At 40.5% G+C, this 11,821-nt stretch overlaps 1 long non-coding RNA gene across 1 annotated transcript in view; it reads right to left on the bottom strand.

Annotated features, from left to right (window-relative positions):
• LOC109299329 overlaps positions 1–11,821 on the bottom strand; it is a 16,576-nt gene that overhangs the window by 3,604 nt on the left and 1,151 nt on the right. Inside the window, exon 2 of the long non-coding RNA XR_002097816.1 lies at positions 7,504–7,509. This is a non-coding gene — a long non-coding RNA (uncharacterized LOC109299329). The remainder of the gene's footprint in view (positions 1–7,503; positions 7,510–11,821) is intronic.

The raw sequence follows: 11,821 nt of genomic DNA, 5'->3' as shown, positions 1-11,821 counted from the left end.
GATAGAAGTCAGGCTGATGGGCCTATAGTTTGCCGGATCCACTTTCCTCCCTTTCTTGAAGATCGGCACCACATTGGCCTTCTTCCAGTCTTCGGGCACTACACCAGAGCGCCAGGAGTTTTCAAAGATCCGTGCCAGGGGCTGGGCTATGATGCTCGCCAGCTCCTTGAGTACCCTGGGTTGTAGATTGTAAGGGCCAGCTGACTTGAAGGCATCCAGCCTCTCAAGGTGTTCCTTCATGAGTTCAGCATTAATGGAGGGCAGGGGATCTCCCTCACCCAGACCTCCCTGTCCCATGGTGGGCATGGGCATCCCGTGGGACTGATGAAAGACTGATGCAAAGTACCCATTTAATAGGTTGGCTTTTTCATGGGTGTCAGTTGTCAGTTGTCCCATCTGGTTCAGCAGGGGTCCAATGTTGCCCTTGCTTTTCCTCCGGCTCCCCACTATGCCTTGCTCCCATACCTACTGTATAACTTGTCTTATCCAGTTAGATTACAAAAAATCAGATGGTATGTTTTCCAGTGCAAAAGACTTCTGATCTCTTCTAGCGTTTGTAGTCACTGTAATAAAATAATTAAGTACACTGTACCCTTGATATCAAAACTGTTCCTGACTATTTAAAAACATGTTTTGAAAAGGACACCATGTCATTGTACTGTAAAGGAAGTTGGACAGTTTTCTAATTCATTTCAGGGCATTTGTAGCAGAAACCAAACATCAGTAATAGTTATGATCAGATTAATAAAAGCTTTTCCAATCTTCTTTTTCCTGGCCATTTTTCTCATTTACTAGAGGAGGCACACCCAGGTACATTGCCATTTTATTAACCTTATTTTCTTTACATTTAGGAATAGTTATCAATTCTTCTGTTTCTGTTCAGTGGCCTACCTGCCATTGCCTCATATAGTTGTCCAAGACCTTGTTTTTAATTATCACTGAATACAGGCCTTTCTAATGTTCAATCATCTCTCAAGTGCACTGAATGAGATACTAATAATGCAAACTGTTGGCTTCACTAAGAACATGTGTATTTGTTTACTTCAATTCCTACAGCCCCATTCTAATGATCCTGTACATGTTATAGTATGTAAAAAATATTATGTAAAAGATTCATGAAAAAATAAGGCCTTTATTAGCACACTTACACTGGATCTTCCCTTACTCATTTCTTGTTGCTGTGAATCAGAATACTTACGCAGTAAGGAACTACTTACATCATGGGGGTAGGTGATGAGATCAGGTCTTTTCCAACAAAGGCCACATCAAATCATCCACTGATAACAGTAAAAACACAAGCCAAACCAAATCCATTTTCTTCCTAACTCACTCTGCCCAGATGCCTAAGAAAAATAGATGAGCTTTGCAGTATGTCCAGAAACTTAACAAATCTGTGCTGTGGTAGGCCAAAGAAAGGAAGTCTCAAGTCAGACAGTTGAAGCCCCTCTGTGCACCAGAAAAGAGCTAACTGGAGGCAGCTCCCTACTTCCCTTTTTTATATCCTTGTGATAAGGTATTTAGCAGAATTCACAGTTTTGTTAGAATCTGACAGGGCCACACTGTAAGCGCTTCTGCCATGGTCTTGCACTTGGTAACCTCAACCGTGCACTTTAGGGACTGCGCCACACTAGCCCGCAACCATTTGAGTTAAAGGATTGTCCCTTCTAACATCACTCTAATAATATTCAGTACAGCATGACCACACAGGCCCTTTTCTCAGATAATCATGCTTTATATATGTCTGTATAGACCTAAACAAATACCTTGAACTCCATCCCAGTACTAATGGTAACCCAATTATATAGCACTAGCCCCAGATCCTGCCTGCATGATGCTTTGCCTATGAAAAAAACATTGCAGTTACCAAATATTCCCAAACTATAAAGCCATACAAAGATCTATAAAGTAATGTAATATCTAACGTTTGCATTTTTCAGTATAAACCAAAAGTCTCAGTGATCATGTTAACCAATACAAATGTGTCTTACTGACATGGTGCGTAATTTAAGAACAAATTTAAAATGCTTAACTGTCCATTTCTTCCATTATTTGAAATCAAATCCAAAGCTTTGAATACTTTCTTCATTCTTCTGGGGAGTTAAAAAAAGAGAAAAAGAAAAATCCTCACAGCACTTTACTTGTGTGTGTGTGGGGGGGTGTTTTGTTTTTCTAAGGGAAGGAGAAATAAGTATTTTATTTGATCAAATCTGCAGAATCCACCACAGTCAAAATGCTACCAAACTGAGAATATTACTTGTGCCATCTTATAGCTGATGCAAAACCAAGGAGGCGAGAGATAACTATTTTTCTCTTCAGTGAACGCCAAGTTCCAGCAGAGGACCTTCCTCAGAGGTATACGTTTTCCTCTGGGACACACAACATATCTAGTGGCAATAGAAATTTGACAATTCTATCCACTCAAGCAAGTTTATCATTAAGACTAAGCATTTCTTAACTGTCAAACTAAAACATGAAGCTACAACTAATAAACTGTATTTTGCTCTGAACTATCTGCCAGAAAAAAAAAAATACAAAACAGGACTTCCAAACCATAAATAATATTTTTGCAGTCATGCTTGCATCCTTATTCCTGAAACCAATTTAGAAAACAATTGGACAGGCCACCCTGGGAATAAAGAATCATTTGCCATCAGACTTTAATGTGTGATTACTTAGTAATGTAATTGAAAGCATGACTGTAGCGCACTGCCAGTTTTCTATTGCCAAGAGATTACATCATAAATGATACAGAGGATTTCAAACCATTTTTTTTATTCCATATTTGTTGTGACAAGTTTTACTTAATATTTGCATCCATTTTTCATTTTCAAGCATTGCACAACTAAGGGAAGTTCTCTCAATGTCAGATTTGCTGGCTATAATCGACACAATTAATCGCAATGATTATCGTGTGAAAGATGCAGTGCAGGCTGGTAGCATCTCAGCATAAGTATATACATGGACACATAGGTGCGTTCATAACCAATTTATGGCAGCCTTCAAGCCTGTAATGAATCAGATACAAAACAAAGGGCTAGTTAACTCACTTGCCATAACCTTGTGTCATTCCACGGATGTTAATAGAGCTATGCTGATTTACATCAACTGAGGATCCAGTCCAAAGTGTACGCTATTTAGTTTTCATTAGCTGAGCACCTGGCCCCACATTGTGTTGACCACAAAAGTTTGTATAAAGTTCATGTTCACTGAGACAAGCCCAATTCATAAAGCCTCTGCTCTCCTTTTTTTACATCTCCTCTCCCTCAACCAAAGCTCCCAGTGACTTTCAGTAAAGTCAAGGGACAGCAGCTGGCTACCAGTTTCAGGACTGGATGCACCGCAAACTTTAACTGAGTAAAAACTAAGGGGCCAATCCATGACATGATCTTTATGCAGAGACTCTACATAGATCCAATACAGGGCATCTATACACGTACTCTGGGTTGAGGAAGAGGGGGTGTTTTAATTAAAGCAGATCTCAGGAGCCACTCCAATTAAAATGCCCTCAGCATCTCCTGTATTCAGCATCCCGCATTTCAAAATGGCAGCACATGTGCTTTTAAGCTTGTTCAACATGGTTTTGTTAAACCACCCCCACCGCCATTTTGAAACATGGGGATGCTGAATATACAAGAAACTGCAGCAAGCTGGAGCGTTCCATTTCGAACCGACTTGATTAATCGAGTGCATCGGAGCACACGTAAAAGTGCCCACTTGAATCTACTTTGACATTCCTGATGAGCCCATCTAGCTAAGAAATCCCCACTGGAGGACAGTCCCAAAAAGCAGCCACTGGCAAGAAGATTCAATAGAGCTTTGCTGCCAGGAAGCTTGCCTACACAAGTCTTGGACTCTGACAAAACCCCAAATAACAATGTAAATTTTAAGGCCTGACCTTCCTGGTGCTTTCTAGTCCCCCGGACACAAAATCTGATGAATTCTGAGGTGGTGAAACCTGAAGTGGTTCTTTCTTCCTTTAGTCCCTTCTCACATGCTCTTCAGCAAGAGGGATACATTAGCACCTGAGTAAGGACTCTGGGATTTGGCTGTACTTTGCTTTTGCCTTTTTCCTTTTTCCTTTCTTATTGTGCCTTAAATGACCATAGGTGAGAAAAATCTCAGAAAACTGGGAAGGTCTTTAAAAAAAGTGGAGGAGGTGAAGGGTATTGTTTAAAGTAAACTCTGTTTCTCCTTTGTTCCAACATTCTCCATTTACCCAAGTCATGGAAAAACAGTATGAAACAGGAAAGCAGTATAAAAATAGGAAAACTTCCTTCCAGAGGCTTACCCTGGTCTAACTTTCCCTCAATTAAAAGACCTAATTACTTTTTCAGAGGCTTCCATTCAACAGTAAAATACAATTCATTTCTCAAAAGAGCAACTTTTTATTACAAGACTTCTCATAACACATACTTGCTTCCTGGCTGCTTTTACATAAGGTTCCTAAACTCTTTTCACAGTATTGAATGATTGGAACAAACCAGATTACCTCCTCTTAATTTGTCCTGGTGACCTACTGTAAACGTTAATAAAGAGATATTTTCTGCCTGTAGCTCTGTTTTCACTGTAGAAAACTATGTCAGTCACATTAAAATACTTTTAACCTATTCGGTTCATGATTGTGGAAGTACCAGAGCCTTCTGGGCTTTGTAATATAATAGTACCCCTTTATCACATTGAATGGTTTATTGGAACCAGCTTGTACAGATGATTTAGTTTACCATAGTGAAGCCACAACTGGAGGGCTGTAATCTCTGTTTGGGGACCCTTCTGTCATTTTTAATGTAAGGGAGTTTGGTCTGGGGAGGGGCACTGTTTGTTTGGTGTTGGGTTTTTGGGGGTGGGGGGAGCAGGGAGGGGGTATTGGTCTTTATTTTCTTTTTGCTAAATGAGTTTTCACCTGATTTGATCCATTATTTTTTTAATCTAAATACAGCTTTGAGCCAAGTGATGGGCTGACTGTGCAAAGGGGCTGAATGCACTACATTAGAAAATAGCTGTTTCTCAGTCACTTTCATGAACTTAAATAATACGACATGTGTCAACTGGGTCCTTTGACGATGCTGCCATAAAGAAATACCTACCCTTTGCATCAGATTGCACTCAACTGATGTGATGACTTTGATGGATACTTTGTGATATTTCATGGAACATCTTCATATGATACTAATCTTATAACAATTTTCACTGCTGGTTTCATAACAGGATTCTGCATTTAGCTAAACATCAAGTAAATTAGACAAAACAATCTCTTTGAGAATATGTAAGAAATTCACTTCTATATGATTTTATTATGACAATGTTTGAAATGCATAACTATTTTAAATTCTACATTACTGTTTGTATTGGCTAAATAAAAAAAGGGCACCCACCCAGGCTCTGAATAACCTTAACAGATTTGAAAGACAGAATTCAGACCTGACATGCTCATTGGACACTCAGCCCAATGAGAGCAGTATCCCAGCATCTACACAGATATAGAAAATATAATCACAAGCCCCACCAAAGATAACACTACGGACCAGTCCAACATCACATTTCTCCCAACCCAAGGCAGAACAGAGAGAAAAGAATCGATGCTATACTCTTGGAATTTTTCTTTCTTGGACTGAGGGAACTGTCTATTTAGAGTTCTGGTGCTTGCTTTCCTATTTCTCTAAACTTCTTTTCTTGATATACCCATACCCTCTTAGGCATAGGGTTTGAATCACTGAATCATTAGGCAATGATTCAAGGGGCACAAGCTGGATCACCTCATAACAAATTGCAAAAAAGGCAAATTACAGACTTTCAAGGAAGTCAATTGCTACTATTAGTTGATGTAGGGCAATGATGACCTAGAAGTTTTTTTTGCATCCATTTTAATTGGAGAGACTTCTCTAAACTAATCTACTTCATAAATAACTTAGAAAACCAAATAAAAGCAACAGCTGAGGTATTGACCATGAAGCTACAAGATGAATAAAAAACCCCACACAATATTTATATGAAAGCAAAGTATTTGAACAACTGTCGGTTCTTATGAAAATTACCTTTGCAATATTGCCAAGGCCAATGAGCACTTATGTCATCTGCCAAATAAGTACTAGCTGTGAACATTAGATACCTAGGGGCTGGACTGATCTAGGTTGAACATATGACATTTCAGAATAATTTTCTTCCAGTACTTGACCTCTCCTGATCAGAGGTTACAAATTTGGCTGGAATTTGTCAAAATTGGGTAGTTTTTATTATATGGACAAATTTCTGCCAGTGACACAGTGGCAACTGAGACTACTGGATACATTATTCTACTGAACTCCAATCACATGCAAATCTGGGTTCACAAAAGTTATAAGGCAAGGATGTAATTCCACTTGACCATGTAAGCTCCAGTATGTACATTAGATTTGGCTAGTTCTGCACAACAGAGCTATCAAATGAATTGGTGAAAGGTATCAGAAGAAACCAGATACAACAGCCTGAAGTAAAGCACAGTTAGTTTGTCAAACATTATAAATACAGTTTTGTTGACTTAAAAAAAAAATTATCCGTGCCAGTTTGTCCAAATTTGAAGAATTACCAAGGCACGCTAGCTTATGACTCACAAGTTTTGTCATAGTTAGGAGTGTATGGAATTCATTAAACAAATATTCTGAAATTTTGTGGGATCCATTTTTGTACAACAAACCACAAAACAGTTTTTACATTTTTTCTTATATTGGCTGTTTTTGTTGTTATCATTACATCAGCACAGGGATGGGTGGGGAGGAACGTAACTTTTTTCATTTAATCCTCAATTCAAAAAAGAGGACATATTTCTCCAGTTCAAAACATATACAGCCCACCAAAATACAGAAGTATCCTGTTCTGCTCCTATCAAATCACTACTTGCATGAATCATTACTTAAATAGGAGCTGACCAAGAAATACACACTGGATGCTGTCCCAGGGAGATGAACCAAGCCCCAGTGTCACGATGGGCCGGGGTGGCAATTGAACACGGAAACAGGCCGGGTTTTCAGGCGAGGAGAACTGAGACTCGTAAATTGTTCTTGGTTCCAAATTAACAAGGGTTTATTCAACTTACGCTTTGTAGGCGTAGGTGATGATTCTTCGGTTACAGTCTTTGAATACAAACACAATGCAAAGGGGTCTGTTGGCCCACAGGGTTCCCCAACAAGCCCTTGCTATCTAGCCCGGAGGCTAGGGGCAGCTGCCTGTTGGTTAGTCCTAGGGCTGGTCAACATCTCATATGGTGGAACACAGACAAACAAACTGTAACTGGTGAACTGTCCAGTCTCCTTTGTGACGCCAATTCACGATTGCTGCAGATGAGAAGTCTGGTAGCTGGAGAGTTGGGCTGATCGTGGAGATGACTCCTGGCCGTCATCTCAGCAACCACCGAAGATTAACATGAATCAACAATAGAGGAGAAGCCTTCTATAGCTTTCTCTCTCCTCAGTATGGCAATCTCCTCTAAACTCACTAACCAATTGTCCCGTAGGACCAACTCTTTAACACCCACTACTTCAAAACTATCTCTAACCAACTCACCACCGCACACACCCACAACTACCCCCCCCCGAAGTGGGGGGCTAGAAACTTTTATAGGAAAACCGTGGCCAATTAGCTTGCTCCTAGCCCAGAAAGTTCTCGTCCCCTGACGTCACAGCAATCTCTTCTGAGTCTGCGTCTAGTCAGAGACTTTACACCTACTGAGCATGTGCAGAGAGAGAAACTGGGTCATGGCTGATTGACAGCTCTAAAGGTTACAGAAAGGGCAGCTCTGATTCTTATATGGAATTTTCCACTTGCAGCCAAACTAAGTTCTAGCATTGGCAGCACTTATTCAAAACTTTACCTCAACAGATGCAGCTTCACATGCAATTAATGCTCAGCAACAAACTGAGGCAGACATTGCACCAGAGTTTATTGCTCCCAGGCATGCCTAGGACTACAGCACGTTGAGCCGGGTTTAGGCAGTGCCAGTTGGCAGAGGATCTGGGTGGTCAGCTTGCCAGGCTGGGCCTGCTCCAAACTAGCTCAACATGCTGTGGAAAAGCTGGCTAGGGCATGAGGGTGCTTCATTGTAGGGATAGCCAGCAGGCAGCCCCCACACTGAAGCACCCTCCTGTCCCAGCCAACTCCATCAGCATCTACAGGTGCCTTGCTACAGAGTAAAAACCTCTGCCACAGGTTAATACCTGTAACACAAGTATCACAGAATTAATTAGTTTTCTCCGTCCTATTAGCACTGCATGTGTACATGCTGAGATGTTTACTGATGAGCTAATTAGTAGGGGTGTGCGAAATGGGCCCGAAGCAATTAAGATTCAGATTTGGCCCGAATCAGGAACAGTGATTCAATTCGTTGATTCAGATCACTGTTCCTGATTTGATTCAGCTGAATCTGAAGCTTTGATGATGATTCAGAGAATCAGCGATTCGGCCATAGACACAGCTTTAAATGTTTTTTCTACATACCTCAAGGTACCAGGCACGGCCCATGAATGCTGCGATGCTGGGACAGATCCCACAGGAACATGGTGGAGGGGCCCTGCATACTTGGTAGTGAACCCAGAAGTGGACCGGAATTACTTCCAGTCCACTTTTGGGGCCACCAGGGAGCATGCTGGGGACTCCCGCATCCCCCAGCTTGGTGATCAGCCACAGGGGGGCCCTGGGTGACCGCCCCCAGACCCAGCAGGCACCAGTCACTGAGCTGGGGAGGGTGCAGGGAGGGTCCCCATGCACATTCCCTGGAGGACCCGAAAGTGGACTGGAAGTGTTTCTGGTCCACTTCCAGGTCTACTGCCAAGTGCGCTTGAGACCACCCCCCCAACACACTCCTGTGGGATGCTCAATCGACCCCAGCTCCACAGCACTCATGAGCTGCCTGGTACCTTGAGGTATGTAGAAAAAACATTTAAAGCTGTGTCTATGTCCAAATCTCTCCAAATCAATTTGGAGGGTTCCAGTTCAACTCAGAGAAAATAAAGGGTTTCCTGATTCCATTCAGATTCGGAGATTTGGCTACTGAATCAAATCAGCAACCAAAGCTTCACACAGCCCTACTAGGCAACTTCACAGTAAGCGTCTCATGCAGATGCAGTCATTGACTTCAAAAATAAATAAGTACATAAATAGATAATAATAATGAACCCATCCTGGAAAAACCTGGTAGACCTCTCATTCCTTCATTTCATTACTGAAATAATTTTCCTTCAAGATATTAAATAGGTAGGCTTCCCTCTGAAGCTTTCAGTTGGAGGCAGAGGGTCTGGCCCTTAGCTGGTATATAGGCATCTAATCCTGTTGAATTTGAGGACCATCTAGTGATTTGAGTAGACCTTTACTAATTTACACTAGCTGAGGATCTAACTCAGTGACAGTTGCATGAAAACAAGAACACTTTACTATGTCTTGCCATGAAAGAGCCTATGGAACTTTTTAAAATGATACCATTTACTTCAGCAATTTATTTGGTAGCCTTGTTGGTCTGAGATGAGAAGAAATGCAAAAATCCAGAACTCTTGGTTCAGAGATTATACCAACTGGGAAAACTGCAAAAAAGACAAGTTCCCAGTTGGTCTAATAAAAGGTATCATCTCTGAACCAAGAGTTCTGAATTTTTGCATACCATTTACTTTAACACTTGTGCCAAATTATGTACCAGGCAGCTACATTTCATGTATCAAAAATTTCCTCTGAAGTCTGGATTGGAGAAACTATTTTAATTTCCTATCTAGTACTGTTGTATACCATTGATCTGTGCTGTTAAACAGCTGCTGTGTTTTGTCCCAGAGACAGGATATACTTCAGTGGTGCATGAGGTGATGCCTGTGTATATGGTTTGTGGTTAAGACTGCAAATGTCTTTACCATCGTTCAAGATACAGAGATGCTATGTAAATGAGAGGTATTCAAATACAGTATAACCTCATAAATCCAGCATGCTTGGGACCGAGCACCTGCAAATTTGAGAATTCCAGATTTTTTAAACCAGATCAGCAGCTGGTCCTGGAGGAGTGGCTGCACACGGGCTGGCAAGACAGGGAGGTGGATGGCAGTGGCAGCCACCACATGGAAGCTTCCCCCTCCACTGCTCCAGGACCAGCCGCTGCTACTCCCCAATGTAGTATATTTTTTTAAGTGCCAGATTTTCAAGAATTCTGGATTTATGAGATTATATTGTTTATTTTTCTTTGCCATGGTGCAGAACTGAGCTTTACAAGTATAAAAAGACTTCTCTACACTACAGTAGCCTCTTCTAGATGTAATATCCACTATGTTACTACTTCTAACACATCTCTAATGTTAGTACCAATTGTGAAAGTGCTACTGTAGACATGGTACCAGTCTTGACCAGGGTCCTTGTCTGAGTCTGTCCTACTCTAAGTAGGCTAAGGCTACATATGGTAAAAAATACAATGTCTTGTCCATAGTAATACTCCCATTGTAACTGCCTCTCTCATGTACAATTTCAGTTTTGACAAATTGGTATTGGTATTTTCCATTTGGTGGGGGGGGCAGGGTAGAAAACATCATTAGAAAGTTCATGAGTATCCCTCTAGTTGAAATCCTAGAATGCCAATGCACCCACTTAAAAAAAAGTTCTTCCAATTACTCTTCTATGACCTTTAGACCCTTAATTTACTCATTTGGCTGGGGTCACTGACTTCTAAAAGGCAGAGGTATATGATTTTGTTTCATTTAAAACAGTACAAATTCTAACATACCAACCCTGTAAAAATTACTTCAGACGTGTTTACTACGACTGCATTCTGTTCCCATGCTCTACTGCAATAAACAAATGACTTCTGATTTAATATGAGCAACTGTATCTTTTAAAAATGTTGGATTTGATGCTGACTATATGGCTTTGGCACATCAGAGAAATGGATGAATTTATTTCATTTAATACTTTCCCATAATTTAAAATGTAACCTTTTAGGTATTTTTATGATTCCAGACACTGTGACATAGATGACAACATTAATATCACTGTTTTTGTCACTAAAATCTATATCAAATACATTAGTATGGCCACAAACTGAGGCAGTTTTTCAAGGAAGTTACTAATTGTATTTGCTTCTCTGAATGAAGTGCAGCAACATTAATATACAAGACTAGAAAAATAATGAAAATTCAGAGAAGACATAGAAAGGTACTTCTGTTTGTGGGGGGAAATAGAGTTTTTTTTTAAATTGAGAATGCTAGGCATTCCCAGTAACAAATCTACCATTTTTTAAATTTCAGCTTTTATTGTACAATGATAACAAACCATATTTTCCAGCAGTTAGCCAAGGTATTACTGGAATTCTTACCCTTAAGAAAAGAAAAAGGGCAAGTCATTCTGGCCAACTACAGCTAGTAAAATATTTTTCCCCTCCAACATTATATTTGATTATTATTTGATTGTTTGTTATTAATTAAAGATTGCCTACTTAAAAGGAAGCAACATGTTTTACACTAAAGTTGCTATGGCATCTAGAAAAATGTACATTTTTTTTCTTTCTGATTGCTTATGACTGGCTAGGAATTTGTGCAGTTTTCTGTTGGAGAAAATCTACATTTTAGTAACCTCCAGATTAGAGTACTGCAGTTCAGTATACTTATGAAAAAGCTTAGCTTCAGTTAGATGAAAAAATGGCATCTAGGCCTCTTAGCAACATCAACCAACAAGAGCTCATCTCTCAAGCGCTCCAGGCACTACACTGGTTCTCTGTAAAATACCGAATCAGACACTGGGCCTTCATCCTAATCTTCCTAATTTTTCCCCCATGAAATAGGCTCAAACTTCCCGCAAGAATGCTCCCTCCCCCCCCCCCCCCCCCCCC

Source organism: Gavialis gangeticus, unplaced genomic scaffold (genome assembly GCF_001723915.1).
Source record: "Gavialis gangeticus isolate Ggan-Ray unplaced genomic scaffold, GavGan_comp1, whole genome shotgun sequence".
In the NCBI taxonomy this organism is placed as follows: Eukaryota; Metazoa; Chordata; order Crocodylia; family Gavialidae; genus Gavialis; species Gavialis gangeticus.
The sequence above is the reverse complement of the archived record's forward strand: the minus strand, read 5'-3'. Positions and strand labels throughout refer to the sequence as shown.